A 17633-nucleotide genomic window follows, 5' to 3' on the forward strand; every position below is an offset into this window, starting at 1 on the left:
ATGAAATGGTAGTTAACATATTTTCATTTTTAAGAAATATTTTATTGGAATATATCATATATACTGAAAATACACAAACCATACTGATCAAAAAGTGAACTCATTTACTTCTCTCTATCTCCTCTGTCATCTATATCTGTATCATCTCTGCATCTATTAGCACATATCTGGTATATATAACCATTTTTCTTATGGAATAGGATAAAAATATAACTTTATATTATCTCCCATGTACATTAAAATGTATTTGGTGTGGGAAATTTGGATTTTTCCTTGCCCCTCGATAAAATCTGGGACTCTGGTTGAGACTCTCCACAATCTTATCTTTCTGGTCATTAGTAATGAAAGACTTTCAGTCACTTTAAACTGTACACACAGTTTTAATTTAGTGGTTCAAATTTTATAATCCCAGAAAAGAATGAAAACTGTGAACTTGCTTTAACATTTGGATCCTCTCCCCTTCCCAGTCAGGACCACGCTCCCCTATTTCTTTCTCTTCACTCAGAGGATGACCTCCTTACTATTCCATAACTGCTCGGTTCTCACCTCATAAGATTCATGCTCAGTGTGAAAGAAGTGGGAGAAGGATACAGTCTTCCATGGCCATGGGTGTATGTGATTTCTCACACTGTCTTTCTAGTTACTTCCTAGGTCCGTCAATGCCCCCCCTCACCTGTCTGCTCCTGCTGCAACTCCAGTATAGGGTGATGTACCTTCTCCACGTGATATTCTTCCTGCAGCCCCAGTTTTTCCTTCAGTCCATGTCCTTCAGAACCTTCCAGTCACCCTTCATTGGCAATCTTTACAATAGCTCTAGTCTCTTTTTATTCTGTTCCCCAAACATTCTTAAGCCTGATTTGGGAAGGTCTACTTCCCAAATGTTCTTTTACTGCCCAACTACCTTGGCAGTAGCCATGTCTTCTGGCCTTGTTATTCCTTTGGCATGCTCCAGATGGCAGCTCAGTGTACTTCCTTACTAACGGGAATTCTTCTCAAGCTACTTGATGAAGGTCTATGAAGCTCCTGTAAATGGACCTGAGTTAATGGGCAGGGGGTTGGGGGTCACAGAAGATGAACAACACTTTCCAAAATAAAAAGCAAACAAAACAAAGCCTTCTTCACAAACTTTCCTTTTTAATCTCTGGATCTTTTTCTACCTTCTATCTGGGTCAGGAGTTCCAGTGAGAAAGGCGTTCATGTCATAAAACCATTCTCAAATATTTATCTTAAAAGTTTTCATTTTGTTCTGTCACCTTACTTGTATAAAACCTCTATAATATCATGAGTCCTTGATGAATGATTCTGTTTTATATATGGGTGTATATAACAGTTATACTCACAAATAAGGCATTTATATAGTATCTATTCTTATTTCCTTAAATATATATTATGATTACTTCCCCCATGCTAATAAATATTTGTCTCTCATAAAATTTTAATGGCTATAGACTATTCCTTCCTATGAATGCACCAAATTTTATATAAAATATTTCCTACTTTGGACAAACTGCTTATGATTATTTCCTCCAAATTTTTACTACTATTAATAAAGTACTACTAACATAAACTCTTCATGGAAACATCCATGTTTATTTCCTTAGGATAAATTCATAGAAAGAACTGCTGAGTCAAATAAATGCACATTTTTAAAGTTTTGGCATATATTGCTAAATTGTCCTCTGGAAAGTTTGTCTAAGCAGCAGTGCATAAAAGTTTCTGTTTAGCTTATACCTGGTAATAATGAATATGTAATTTCTTTAGTTTTTCTTAGGTGATGAATAAAAATTAAGGCTTACTTAGAATACATATATATATATATACATACACATATATATATTTGACATTTCTATTTGATTTTAGAAAACTGCTCATTTCTTTTTCCATTTTCTATTGATACAATACTTTTTTATTTATTTGTGTTGAAATATTAAGGGCGTCTATTACATATCACTGGCATTTTGATTAAAATATATTCTTTGCTTATTTGCATTATATATAAATATAAAAACACATAATATACAAAAATACATATAAAATCTTCCTTAGTTCAAGATATATATTTACATATTTATATTTAAATTTTTAATCCATCTGAGTATTGATTTGTACCTTCCTTTTTTCCCCTGCCTGCCTTCCTGTCCTTCTCTCTGCTTTGCTTCCTTTCTTGTTTCTATTATATATATTTTTTTTCTGTGAGTAGTAAACTAATTGTTCAGCACTCTTCATTCAATAACTTATTATTTCTCCAAAAAGAGACTTCCAGAGAGTTGTCTAAACTGTTGGCTCTAATTCTGTCTTTTAATTCTTTTACCACCTTCCAGTCAAGTGTTGGCTGATCTTTCAAGGCTACACATGAACCCTATTTACCTTACAAAATCCAAATTTTAATTCTTAGTTATCATATTCCCTATTATAACACTGCTTGATCCAATTAATTACTCTTTCTTCCTTTTTCTTACCTCACCAGCCAAGCCTTCTCAGCCTCCTTTGTTTCTTCTTATTTCCTGCACTTAATATTTGAAGAATTAGACATTTCTTCTTTTTCTACATTTACTCCTTATGGATTTTTTTTCAGTCTCTTCAGTTTAAAACAACTATTGGTTTATAACTCCATTACACAACTTTCCCCTATATATCAAAATTGTATATTAGTATGTCTATTTGACATCACCATTTGCACATCTACAGACATCTCAATCTTAACAAACACCAAATACCTTACCTTTGGTCCCACACCTGTGCCTCATTAATCCTCCTCATCTCCATAAAAGGAAATTCAAACAGGTTGCTCAAGATTAATGCCTTGGTTCCTCTATATAAGCTCCTCTAGTTCTCTGATACCCCACATACAATCAATTATAATGTGCCATCTGCTTTCCCCTCAAGATTTGTCAAAAATTCACAACTTCTACTGCTGCTATCTTAGTCAAAACCACCATCACTTTTATTTGGAGTATTTCAAAGCCCTTTTAATTGGCCTCCCTGATTTCACTATTTTACCTCTACATTCAATTATCAGCACAGTAACCAGATCACTGTGTTTATATGCACATTGGACAATACACTACCTCTGTTCATAGCCGTCTAAAAGTATCTCATTACATTCAGAGGAAAATCTCTAGAACCTTATTGAAGAATATTCACTATATCACCCTTGGTCTCAGAGCTTCTAATTTTGGATCTCTCTGTTTAGTTGTCGTGACACTGGTCTACTTGCTTGTGTTCAAATCTGCCAAGCACACAGTCATTTCAGGGACTTTTACTTTCCTCCTGTCTGGAATGACCTTTCCCCACAGACCCCTGTTGCTCACTTTCTCATCTTCCTTAGTTTTTTTGAAAATATGCTTTTAGTCAAACCTTTTTGACCACCCTATTTAAAATTGTCACCCTACTCTATATTACTCTTGCTTAGTTTATTTTCCTTCATAGCACTTACCACCATCTGAGATATACCAACTTTTACTTATTTATGTATTTATGACCTGGCCTGACTCTTCAAGTAGAATGTGAGTTTAATGATGAATTTTCCTTTTCTGGCATATTTTTTCACTTTTTTATCTTCACAGTCCAGAATGGTGCCTGGCTTAAAAGATTCTTAGTAAATTCTTGTTCAGCTAATGATCTTAAAGCATAGCATATAACTGTAGGTGTCTTTCTAGACTATGTTCTATGCAGTGATTTACTTGTGCAAATTTGTACCAGTGCTATGTTTTATAAATCACTGTATCTTTATGGTGGACTTTAAAGACTGGAATTTCTAACATCCTTTTTAAAACAAACTTTTACTGTAGAATAATTTTAGATTTACAGAACTGTGAGGATAGTGCATAAGGCTCCTAAACACCCTACTCCTAGTTCTATTACTAACATCTCACATTAGTTTTACCTTTTCCTGTTACTGAATCAATATTTATGCATTATTATTAACTAAAGTCTATACTTTATACATATGTTCTAACACAGATGTCTATCTAATGTGTTGTTGTTTCTTTTTAATCCAGAAATCCCTCCAGAATACCACATTATATTTCATCATCTTGTCTCCTTAGGCTCTTCTTAGCTATAAAAGTTATTCAGACTTTTTGTCATTGATGACTACAAAAGATTGAATGTCTATGCTCCCTCAAAATTCATATGTTGAGATCCTAACCCTCAAGTTGATGGCATTCGGAGGTGGGGACTACTGGAGTGATTAAGTCATGAGGCCATAAATGGAATTAGTGCCTTTATAAAAGAGATCCTAGAGAGAGTTTCTTGACCCTTCTGCCATGTAAGGACACAGTGAAAAGACAGCAGTGTACAAACCAGAAAGTGGGCTCTCATCAGACACCAAAGCTGATGGAGTCTTCATCTTAGACTTCCCAGTATCCAGAACTGTGAGATATTTCTGTTATTTACAAGCCAGACAGTCTATGGTATTACACTAAGATACTGAACTTAACAGTTTGGAAGAGTACCATTCAGACATTCTGTAGACTTCCTCTACTAGAATTTTTCTGTTTTTCTCAAGATGAAACTGGAGTTAAGGGTTTTTGGAACGAACGCCACAGTACTTGCCAAAAGGACCCTTTTCATCACATATCAAGGACAGATGCTATCAACATGTCTTATCACTGTTATGTTAATTTTGATCACTTGGCTGGGATAGTGTTTGTCAGGTTTCCCTACTGTAAATTCCTTTTTTTTTCCTGTTTCCATACTATATCCTTTTGGAAGGAAGTCACCACATGCAATTCACATGTAAGCAGTAGGGAGTTATGCTCAATTTACTTGAGTGTAGAGTATATACATAAACTGTTTGAAATTCTTATGCATGGAAGATTTGCTTATTCTCTTCCATTTATTTATTTATTTATTTAATCATTTATTTATATAAGTATAAATACATGGATATTTATTTCACACCACTTTATTTATTTTGTTGCTTGAATTGCTCTAGTTTACTGTTGGGAGCTTTTGTATTAGCTCCTGTTTCCCTTTGCCATATGACATAGACTTTGTGTTTGATTTTTTTTCTGAGCACTATCTTATTTTTTGGCTCTGAAAGATGGCCTAGGCTCAGTGGTATATTTCCCGTCCTAGTTTAGAACAGTCCTTTATCCAAAGGAACACTGGTTCCTTTAACTGGATAATGGTTTTAGAAAGATCTAGGGACTAGGACACAAATTTCATTCTTCCTTCCTTCCTTCCTTTCCTTCCCTTCCTACCTTCTTTCTTTTTCTTCCTTCCTTCCTTGCTTTATTTCCATTCTTTTTTTGTTCTTTTCCTTCCTTTCTTCCTTCAACAATCATTTTTTGTGTTCTTTTGCCTGTTGATCTCAGATGGATGTTAGAACTATTACTTCAAGTTTTCAAAAATATCCTATTAAAGTGTTATTATGATTGAATATTCTATGTATCAACTCATATTAATGCATTTATAATATTGATAATAATTTACATTATTTCTAGTAATTCCCTCCAGAATCGAGGTTTGTCTCTATTTAATTCTTCTTTGCTATCCTTCAGAAAAAGAATTTGTGTTTTTCTTCATATTCACTCAGAATTTTCCTTGTTAACTTTGGTCTCATTTAATATAAATATATATATATATTGCTACTGTGAATGGGTTCTTTTGTTCCATTTACATTGCTAGTTATTGTTATATTTTTTCATAAATATGACACTAAATTTATATACTTATCAGGTTATTATTTGAATAAATAACCATAATATAAACTACTTTTAGCTTTAATCTCCTTCTTTCTAATACTTACAGCTACCATTTCTTTATGGTGACAAAACTTCCAAGAAATAATAATTTAATAGTGAGATGCTTTTCTTCTTGTATTTCAATTTCACTAAAAAGAAGATAATAAAATGAAAGAATACTCTGATTCAGTAATAGAATCCTGTCACTCTATGGTAAAAAAATTAGACTTGTGTAGTTATGGGCACTTCAGATATAATTTTGATAAAACTTTGGCAATTTTAAGAAATCACCTAGGAGAGGAAACGTCAAAATGCCATAGGAACTACTCTAAGTAAACTGATACTACAAAAAACTTTACTACAGTCATTACAATTCTAAACTAAACCACACATCCGTTTATATCAGGATGTATCTAATATAACTATACATTTCTTATATTTAAAAATAACTATGTAATAATTAGGTTTACAGCTTTCTCTTTAATAGGTAAGGATGTATATTCTTTCAAATGTGGATTTGGTGAAACACATTGATAAAACTAATACAAGGCATCAGACCGGTTTGCCACAGATTTAAATATAGGAATCATAACACTTTTGATGTTCTTTCCTTAAAGACGCAGAAAAGCACAACTGCTTAAAATAAATTGAAAGTACACTTTCTTTGATTGATATTAATGATATATTTCTGTAATCATTCAAGGATTATTAAATATTTTGTTTTTATTTAAGAAGTGGGTTTGTAGTCTTTGTTTCCTCATTATAAAAAGGGCATTTGAAGGCATCATGATAATAGGTACTATTATGGAAGGCATCTTTTTTCCCCAGAGAAATTTTAGTCTCTGATGGTTTAACATGTGAAAAAGTGGTTAATATCAAGGATATACACTGGAATGAAACCTACTAGTTATTGTTGATTTGGTCATCTGACAGAAGGAGTATGACCAATAAGATTAGTTTATGCTTGATGGAAATTTTGAATCTTGGAGAACAAAGATCTTAAGTAGGAATGGAAAATAGGCAGGATTTTTTTGAGTTGTTCATTTTTTTTTGATGATACAGACTTATCAAAATTAAGTACTACTTAATTCTACTTCTTAAAACTTTTATTTTATTTTTATATTTTATTTTGTATCATTAATATACAATTACATGAGCAATAATGTGGTTACTAGATTCTCCCCATATCAAGTCCCCACCACATACCACATTATAGTCCTGTCCACCAGCATAGTAAGATGCTATAGAATCACTACTTGTCTTCTTCATGCTATACTGCTGTCCCTGTGCCCCCCCGCTACACTATCTGTGCTAATTGTAAGGCCCCTTAATGCCGTTCCCCCCCACTTGCCACCCACCCTCCAAAGTCCCTTTCTTGGGTTTTGTGAGTCTGCTGCTGTTTTGTTCCTTCAGTTTCTGCTTTGTTCTTATGCTCCACAGACGAATGAAATCATTTGGTACTTGTCTTTCTCTGTCAGGCTTATTTCACTGAGCATAATACCCTCTAGCTCCATCCATGTTGTTGCAAATGGTAGGATTTGTTTTCTTCTTATGGCTGAATAATATTCCATTGTGCATATGTACCACATCTTCTTTATCCATTCATCTACTGATGAACACTTAGGTTGCTTCCATATCTTGGCTATTGTAAATAGTGCTGCGATAAACAGAGGTGCATATGTCTGAGACTGGGAAACTGCAACCTAAGGGTAAATTCCTAGATGTGGAATTCCTGGGTCAAATGGTATTTCTAGTTTTAGTTTTTTGAGGAACCTCCATACTACTTTCCAGAATGGTTGAAATAGTTTACATTCCCACCAGCAGTGTAGGAGGGCTCCCCTTTCTCCACGTTCTCACCAGCATTTGTTGTTCCTAGTCTTTTCTATGCTGGCCATCCTAACTGGTGTGAGGTGATCTCTCATTGTGGTTTTAATTTGCATTTCCCTGATAATTAGTGATGTGGAGCACCTTTTCATGTGCCTGTTGGCCATTTGAATTTCTTCTTTGGAGAAGTGTCTGTTCATATCTTCTGCCCATTTTTTAATAGGGTTGTTTCCTTTTTGTGTATTGAGGAGTATGAATTATTTATATATTTTGGATGTTGACCCCTTGTTAGATATGTCATTTACAAATATATTCTCCCATAGTGTTGGATGCCTTTTTGTTCTGCTGATAGTGTCCTTTGCTGTACAGAAGCTTTTTAGCATGATGTAGTCCATTCATTCATTTTTTTATTTTGTTTCCCTTGCCTGAGTAGATGTGTTCAGGAAAAAGTTGCTCATATTTATATTGAAGAGATTTTTGCCTATGTTTCCTTACAGGAGTTTAATGGTTTCATAACTTACATTCAGGTCTTTGATCTATTTTGAGTTTACTTTTGTGTATGGGGTTAGACAATAATCCAGTTTCATTCTCTTGCAGACAGCTGTCCAGTTTTGCCAATACCAGCTGTTGCAGAGGCTGTGATTTCCCTTGTATATCCATGGCTCCTTTAGTGTATATTAATTGACAATATGTGCTTAGGTTTATATCTGGGCTCTCTAGTCCATTCCATTGGTCTATGGGTCTACCTTGTGCCAGTACCAAATTGTCTTGATTACTGTGGCTTTGTAGTAGAGCTTGAAGTCAGGGTGCATAATCCTCCCTGCCTTATTCTTCCTTCTTAGGATTGCTTTGGCTATTCGGGGTCTTTTGTTGTTCCATATGAATTTTAGAACTATTTGCTCTAGTTCAATGAAGAATGCTGTTGGTATTTTGATAGGGACTGCATTGAATGTGTAGATTGCTTTAGGCAGGATAGCCATTTGACAATATTAATTCTTCCTATCCATGAGCATGGGATGTGTTTCCATTTATTGGTATTTTCTTTAATTTCTCTCATGAATGTCTTGTAGTTTTCAGAGTATAGGTCTCACTTCCTTGGTTAGGTTTACTCCTAGGTATTTTATTCTTTTTGATGCAATTGTGAATGGAATTGTTTTCCTGATTTCTCTTTCTGCTAGTTCATCGTTCTTAATTCTACTTTTAATGCTGACCCTTAAATCAATTTCAAAAGCTCATCTACTCAACAAAACAAAGATTATTTTAAAGCTTGTATATATATGTGATGTGTTCAATAGGAAATTTTTAAAGTTATATTCACACCAAACAACATATATAGTCAGAAGAAAATTCTTGAAGTTCTATCATTTTCTACATTTCTTCAAAGTTTTAAAACTTATTCCTACATTAACAATTCCCCATCAGTCTGAGGATTATAACGAGCCAATACATAGAGAGAGAGGTTTATTTCTTCATGGATACACTAGCTCTATTTGTCAATCCAGTCTCCAAAATTTATGCATAGGCATATTTGTCTGAAGCTAGTATGTCACGGGGGGATTTGTGCAGGTTGCCTTAATCTCTCCAGGCAACAAAGTGAAGATGTGAGTTATGAAAGAACTATGCTGTGAACCAGGAGTTGGCAAAATTTTCTGTAAAGCGCCAGAATATAAATATTTTAGGCTTTGTAGGCCATACTATTTCTGTCACAATGACTCAACACTGCCATTATATCATGAAAGAAGCCATGGACATAACATAAATTAATAAGTGAAGATATGCTTCCATAAAACATTTTTAGATACTGAAATTTGAATTTCATATGATTCTCATGTGTCATGAAATATTATTCTGCTTTTGCATTTTGAAACCTTTTAATAATGTGAAAATCTTAGCTTACACTAAACATAGACATGAGGCAGTATTAATTTGTTTTTTTAGCCGCTTATTGCCATTGATCATTGATTGCTGACCCATGATATAACCACCTGACAGAACTTACTCAATACTTGAGCAATGGATGGTAAGAAGCCATCATGTCTTTCAAGGGATAGAATGAATCTCATTCTGGGTACGAGTCAAGATATTGATCTTCCTTTTTTTTTTTTTTGCTTTCTTGTGGAAATATTATTTTTTAGAAACTATGTGGTTTAGACCAAAGCAACAGAGGCACTATTTCTAGAATTCCTGAATGAAACATATACCTTATATTTGTTTTGGAAAGGAAAGAAGTTCTTGTATGTGACAAGGATATCTCTGCTTTTTTCACACCATGGAATTAATTTTCAACCTTGGAAAATAAAAAGAGCATTTTATTGAGTAAATTAGTTCAATATATATATATATATATATATAAACTTTAGTAAAAAAGAAGGTATGATATACTTGAAGGTGAGCCCAAGCAAGTCTTCCCTCTCTCTCTCTGCCTAAGCTGTATGGCACTGAAGCTTTAGCTCAAAAGCTAAACATGGGGTAAACAAAAGGAGACTGGTTTTGTGAAGCTCAAGAACTTATTGGAAGCAGTAGGGCACATCAACTTTGAGGTGGGTATGAATATGATGCAGAGATGAAGAAGAGACAAGAAAGACTAGTTTTAACTTAAAAGTTGGGTACATCAATTCCTTCAGACTATTCTCGATGAATACAGTCTTCTATATAAAGTAGAACATTTAAGACAGAATGAAGTCTGTTGATGGTCTGTCATCCCTTTTGGTCTTTAATATGAGGAATGCATGATTTGAAAGCTAAACCCTAAAAAATAATAACTGAGTTGCTTACTTTAGCTGGATAAAAAGCAAAGTGATTATTAAAAACACAAAATTTATTTTGAATAAATTGAGAAGTTTTTAACCATGTGATATACTGATTCAGAGAATAAAACTACCTATCAACTGAAAATGAAACTCTTGCTGAAAATAACAAATTAAAAATAACCCTAAAATTTGTACAGAACCAAAATATCTCAAATAGCCAAAGCCATCTTTAGAAAGAACAACAAAGTCAGAGGTATCATGTTGCCTGATTTCAAACTATACTACAAAACTATAATAATTAAAGCAGTATGAAATGGACACAGAAGCATAGATCAATGGAGCAGAGTAGGAGCCCAGATATAATTGCACACTTATATGGTCAATTAATCCATGACAATAGAAGTTAGAATATACAATGGGAAAAAATACAATATCTTCAATAAATGGCATTGGAAACTTGAACATGTGAAAGAATGAATCTAGATCACTTTCTTCTACCATATACAAAAATAAACTTGAAAAGGATTAAAGACTTACATATAAGAACTGAAACAATAAAACTCCTAAAAGAAAACATAGGCAATAAACTCTTGGACATGGGCATTAACTTTTTTTTGGATATGTCTTCCTAGGCAAGGGAAACAAAAGCAAAAACAAACAATCATGACTACATTAAACTAAAAAGCTTCTGCCATCACCAAAGACAAAGGAGGCAACCTAATGAATGAGAGAATGTATTTGCAGATTATCTGAGAAGGGGCTATAATCCAAAATATATAAAGAAATCATGCAATTCAACACCAGAAAACCCCCACAAATAATCTGGTTAAAAAATTGGCAGAGGACCTTACAAGACTTTTTTCCAAAGAAGACATAAAGATGGCCAACAGACACATGAAAAGGTATTCAATATCACTTATCATCAGGGAAATGCAAATCAAAACCACAATGAGATATCACCTCACACAGATTAGACTGGCTAATACCAAAAGGACAAAGATAAGAAATAACAAGTGTTGTAGAGGTTGTGGAGAAAAGGGAATACTCATGCATTGTTGTTATATATATTGTTATATATGCATATAATGGAACGTTACTTGGAAAAAAAGAAAACAATGAAATCTTGCAACTTGTGACAACATGGATGGATTTAGTGGATATTGTGCTAAGTGAAATAAGTCAGACAGAGAAAGATAAATACCATATGATTTCATTTTATATGTGGAATCTTAAACACAAAACAAACAAAACAGAAACAGACTCATAAATACAGAGAACAAATTGATGGATGACATGGAAATTTAAGCAAAGTAGGTGAAGGAGATAAAATACAGACTTCCATTTATAAAATAAGTCATGTGATGAAAAGCACAGCATAGGAAATATAGTCAATAATGCAACAACTTTGTATGGTGACAGAAGGTAACTATACTTACCATGGCAAGCATTTCAAAATCTACATAATTGTTGAATCACTATGTTGTACACCTGAAACTAATACAATATTGTATGTGAATTATTATTCAATAAAAACATAAAAAGTAAGTAATTATAAATTTTAAAATGCAAATTGTTTATTTGTCATTGGCCATTATAAAAGAAAAAGTAAATATTTAGATATTGGCAAGATATTATGCTGTCATTTATTTTATCTTGGATTTATAGCATGAAATACATATCCTAGATAATCAGGCACAATACATGCAGTATAGTCAAACACAGTATGAGTTATTTCACATTGGTTGAAGAATTATTTTTAGATTTGTAATAGTTTTGACTTGTTTAATGTATACCCAGGGCTTATGTTGAATACTTTGAATTTATTTAAATAAAATGTATTTTATTGTGTATACACAGACACATTGAGTAAAATCAGTATCATGTCTAAAATGTACAATGCCATGAAAAATCCATTACTTAATATAATTGACTTGCAAATAATCATTCCACATTTATCTCCCAAGCTGGTCAGCAGAAGACAGGATGAAAATGTCTATTGAAATGTTTTATTCAGTGCACATTCTACACCCAAAATTGCAGTTGGGTGAAGTCCAGAATGACTTTCTCTGTCTTTCTCTTATTTGTCAAATGGTAAAGTAGAATTAAAGGGGGAAAAAAATTGGTTTGTCATAATGGGAAACATTAAAATTAATTATTTTTGTCATTCTGAGGTCTTTCTAAGACTTCACATTTGGCTACAGAAAAACAAGGTGGTTTCCATCTTTTTAAGACACAATGAAGTACGTTGTTCATTGGACCAGTTGGCCTGCCAAAATTCCTTGGCTAAGGGAAGGCTCTGGCCAGCTAACTGTGATATAATAAATGATCTGACTGGATTGTCAATGAATTGATATCTGAAGTTAGAGCTGCTCTGGGGATGGAGAAATTAGTTATTTCTCTTCAACTCTTGCCCCTAAAAATATGAAAGCTGTAAAAAGTATATCACAAATCTCTGGAGAACTAATACTATAGCAAGAAGTGGTGTGTTTCTCATTTCTACTGTTACGAATCACTTATTTATTTACAAGGGAATTTTCATTATTAAACATTTATTACATGTCTGATTTTAAATACAACATATGTTTCTTGGGTAATATGGCAAAAAGAAAAAAATAACAGCTTTTTAAAGAAAAAAATAACAGCTATCGTAATTTCACTACCACCACATATCCATTGTTGAAATCTGATACTTTAATAGCTGTTTTTCTTCTCTGTATTTGTAGATTGTATGTTCTATGTGTTACTTTGTATTCTACTTTTCATAGTTTCATAGTATAGGATAAACAATTTACCACTTCATAAAAAATCCTTGTAAATACTATTTAAATATTGTTAAGTATTCAATTACAATAATAATTTTTGGTCATTTAATGTATCTATATTCCAATATCATTAAAACTTCAATTAAATTCATTTACTAGGTTGATTTGCTCACAAACATCTTTTCAATTTTCCACATTTATATTCTAGAATAACATGAACTATATAATCCTGATATATGTTAAGTTGCTGCCTTTTTAAATTTTTGAAGTTGCAGCCTTAATAAATTAATGATGTATACATTCTTTAGGAATTACTTTCAAAAAACTTCAATGGCCTATATTGAGAACCTGCGTAGAACCAGTAAGGGTTCTGCCAACACAGAAGATACCTAAGTTTCTTCTGTGCTCTTTATGACATCCCATTTCGTGTGGATTTCTTCTGATAATATCTTTTCATACACTCTCTTCACTAGGATATTCTTAAATTCTGTTCTTACGTAAGAAAATTTATTCACATACATTAAATTGTATAACTATATAGTAATTTATGGATGATATTTTGTAAAATGTGATAGGAGCTAACATTCCTGTACATATACTTTCTTCAACCACATGCTCTGTTTTTAACCCCAGCTCCTGATTCTCAGTTTTCTATCATTTCAACTATCCCTACTAGAACTCTAAACTAGGATAAGCGTAATGAATATTAATTAATTTAACAAAAGCTTAACAAATACCTAAAAAGTGCCTCTCAGAGTTGTAGACAATAGGAATACAGCAGTGTACACTATGTGAAAACCTCTTCTCTCATGGAGCTATTAATATTTGAGGACTGGAGGGGAGGGTAGAAGACATTGGACAAATGAAAAATAAGCTGAAAATGTCAGATAGTGGAAAGTACTATGTTGTTAAATAAAATGAGGAAAATTGATAAAGTTGACAGATGGCTACTTAAGATTGTGTGTTCAGAGAAGGCACCAATGAAAGGTGGTACTTAGTCTGAGATCTCATTCATCATAAAGGAGTCAGCCTTTTTCAGACCAGAAAGACAAGTCTTTCAGAGGAAGCAGCTAGTGCAAAGGTTTTAAGGTGCGGACCAGTTCAACGCCTTCAAGATACATAAAGAAAGTCCATATGCCTGGAGCTTAGTAAATGAGAGAGCAAATATGGAAAATAGATTTTAGAAGAAAAGCAGAAATCAGACATGATATGAATACATAAGCTAAGATGAGAATTTAATTTAATTTCATTTACATGAAGAATCCACTGGAAAGTGTAGAGAGAACAGTCACATGATATGGGAACTAGCGATACAATTTTGGTTTCTTCATTATGAATAGCTTATAATGACTCAAGAGTAGAGACAGGGAGACTACTTACCAGTTGTAGCAGATAACAAACACAAAAAAATGATGGCTTGGACTTGGGTTGCAATAGTGGGGATGGAGGGAAGAGGACAGATATAAGGCATGTTTTTTAAGGTAGAAAATAAGCTAATAGATTCAACCTAGGAGGAGATTTTTGCTCAAAAATATTGGTGACTTGTGTGCTTTCTGCTGGGACAGAAAGACTGAGGAATTATAGTTTTAAGGAGATAAGTCAAGAGTGTGTTTTGAAGATGCTAACTTCTAGATGAAAATGGGATATTCAATTAGCAATAGTAATGAGGTACCTTAATATATGGCTTTGGAAAACTAAGGACAGTTAAGGACAGGGAGTAGTAGAAATAAAACTTAGAAGTTATCTTTCAAAAAATGGCATCTGAATCCATGAAGTAATAAGGTATGCTATCCACTGCAATCACACCTAGTTCTCACTATTACTTTAATCCTCAGTTGTGCTTGGTGGGTTCAGGCTTCACATAGACAATTCAGCCAACTCCTTTTCTTCACTGAAACTTGGCCTTCTCAATACCAGTGATCTTTACTTTGCTCCACTTTGTCACTTATTACTACATCTTCATCCTGGACTTTGGGCCAGCCATGACTCAACACTTCAAAACTCTCAGATTTCTGACCTCCTTCTAAAATTGCTAAACAGGAACCCAGCCCAATCTCAGATTTCCTCTCTGTGCTCCTATGGAATACCAGTTAAATATTATTGCCATAAAAACACATTACTTTTTTTTCCCTATTATACGAAACTTTTTTTCACTAAAGTATCATTGATATACATTCTTATGAAGGTTTCACAAGAAAAACAATGTGGTTATTATACTCACCCTTAGTATGGAGACCCCTCCATGCTCCACTGCAGTCACTGTCCATCAGTGTAGTGAGATGCCACAGAGGCCCTATTTGTCCTCTCTGAGCTACACTGTCTTCCCTGTGACCCCATAAACACCATGTGCACCAATCATCATACCCCACAATCCCCTTCTCCCTCCCTCCCTACCCGCCCTCCCACACCCCTCCCCTTTGGTAACCACTAGTCCCTTCTTGGAGTCTGTGAGTCTATCACTATTTAAAAACTCTTTACATTTTTAAAAGTTGTTTCCTTCTCCTATCTTTCAAGAAGTTTAAAAAAGTAGCATTTAGGATTAATGTGGCTGTAATAATGATAAAAAACTTGTTATAAATGGCATAAATGTAAACTTAAAAAATTTTAATTATTATAACCTTGGAGGGAGGAACATGTTGAATTTGATTCAACAGTCCATTGACATCACAATTAACATTCTTGTAATTCTCTTGGACTTTGCCCATGGCTACAGAGAGCAGCTCCATCTCCAGGGTTTGCACAAACATTCAGGCAGGAAGAAGTGGGGAAGGGGAAAGGGGCTTTGAATACAAAAGACTAAAGCTATCTTTCCATCTCTAATCTGACTTAAATTAAAAAAAATTATTTTCCCTCTTTTTTTCAAAGCCAACTCTTTCACAATAGTTCCTGATTCCTTTCTCTCCCCTCTCCTCTTACTCCCTGATCATTCTTCTCCTCTTCCTCTGCCAACATCATTGAAATTCAAACCACTATTTCTCTACTCACTCTTTTTCTTTAGCCCAATAAAAACAGCCAGGTCTCTTAAAATAAAAATGCCTTTCCCTTGATCTTTTTTTCCCTCACATCTATAATCCCTGTCTTTCTGATTTATGCTCTACTAGATTCTCAAACCACTGTGATCTTTTTCTCCCTCACCATTCCAAAAAACTTCCCTTTCAAAGGTCACTGATGACCTCTATAACGTCAAGAACAAGCCTTGTTTTACCACTTTTTGACTAGTTCAATCCTGTTAGTGTCTAACCCTTCTTAGAAGTGTTCACTTAAAAATGACTTGACATAAATATGGTCTCTCAAGTCTCTGAATGTTTCTGTAGCTACTTGTTGATGGTGTTTTTTGCAGGTCCATCATTGGCATATCAATGTCCTCCCACATTTAAATCTTGGTTTACTGGTATTTATTTCTTCTGAATACTTGCCAAATGTTATCTCAACCACTCTCACGGTTTCCACAAAATATGAAAGGTATATGATTAAACATTGAAATTTCCATGCTGGTATCTTTCCTGATGACTTATATGATACCTATCTGCATAACACATTATTTAAATGTGCCACCACCAAATTCATCATGTAAAAAATTAATCTAAGGTATTTCCATCCTTTTTCTCTACATTCCCATGGTCACTCAAAAAAAGAAAACTGGGAAGACTATTGGTTACAGCAGTGTAACCCACAATGCTACCATCAAGTATTAATTCTAAATATTTCTTCCCACTTATTGATACTACTATGACCACTCTAAATTTAGGCTTCAATCAGTTCTTAACTGTATTTTTTTAATAACACCCTAAAAAGCAAGGTCATCTGGCTTAAATCCATCCCTCACACTAAAACAAAATGGTACACCATACCCACTTTTCAAAATCCTTCAACTATTCTCCATCACTAATAGGATAATCCTTCAGTATTCCTCACATTCACAGGGTAATGCACAAGCATTTCATGGCAATAAAGAGTATTGTTACTCTCATCCTTATCTGAAATATGTCTTTTTAATGTTAATATACAGCTGATTCCCCCCATACTCTCTTTTTCACACTTTACATGTTGGCAAAAGCATGAAGTATGTGGAGCTCCTGGAGCACACTGCAGTACTGTACAACCCCTGCCTCTCTTCTCACTGCTCTTTCTTCTGAAACTATTCTTCCTAGCTTGCTGTCTTGATCAATGTAATTATTAGTGACTCCTGTAAATTTAGTCTGGTACCACTTTTTTTCAGATACTTCATTTCTGGATCCTTTTCCTCTCCAAATTTTTAGTTTTCCCCAGTTTCTGTCTCATCCTTCATCTAGGAATATCAAAGTAATTTTAGTTCCCCGAAATGCTGTATCTTTTCCACTTCTAGACTTTCACATAAATTCTTCAGTCTTTCCTCTCTTCTCCCCTTACCTCATCCTCTTACCTTCTAACAGCTTTCCTCTAGGACATTTCTATTTTTACTAAAGATATTACTTCCTCCCAAAAATCTTCCTGAGTATCACAGTCTTGATTTGATCCCTTTAATGTAGTATCATAGCATAACAATATTGAATACATATAGTGTTTAATTTGTGCCAGACACTGTTATAGTACTTTGCATATATTTACTTAATTCTCATAATAATGCT

General features: G+C 33.8%; 1 long non-coding RNA gene across 1 annotated transcript; it reads right to left on the minus strand.

The window, feature by feature from the left end:
* Positions 1 to 467: 467 nt before the first annotated feature.
* LOC140848342 (uncharacterized) lies at positions 468 to 15369 on the minus strand. Its single transcript, XR_012129066.1, has 6 exons — positions 15248 to 15369; positions 11701 to 11758; positions 9716 to 9801; positions 5756 to 5839; positions 2460 to 2628; positions 468 to 1035 (listed from the first exon to the last, which is right to left on the minus strand). It is a non-coding gene; the product is annotated as an uncharacterized lncRNA (long non-coding RNA).
* Between the last annotated feature and the right edge of the window lie 2264 nt (positions 15370 to 17633).

This window comes from Manis javanica, chromosome 1, assembly GCF_040802235.1.
Source record: "Manis javanica isolate MJ-LG chromosome 1, MJ_LKY, whole genome shotgun sequence".
Taxonomy (NCBI): Eukaryota; Metazoa; Chordata; class Mammalia; order Pholidota; family Manidae; genus Manis; species Manis javanica.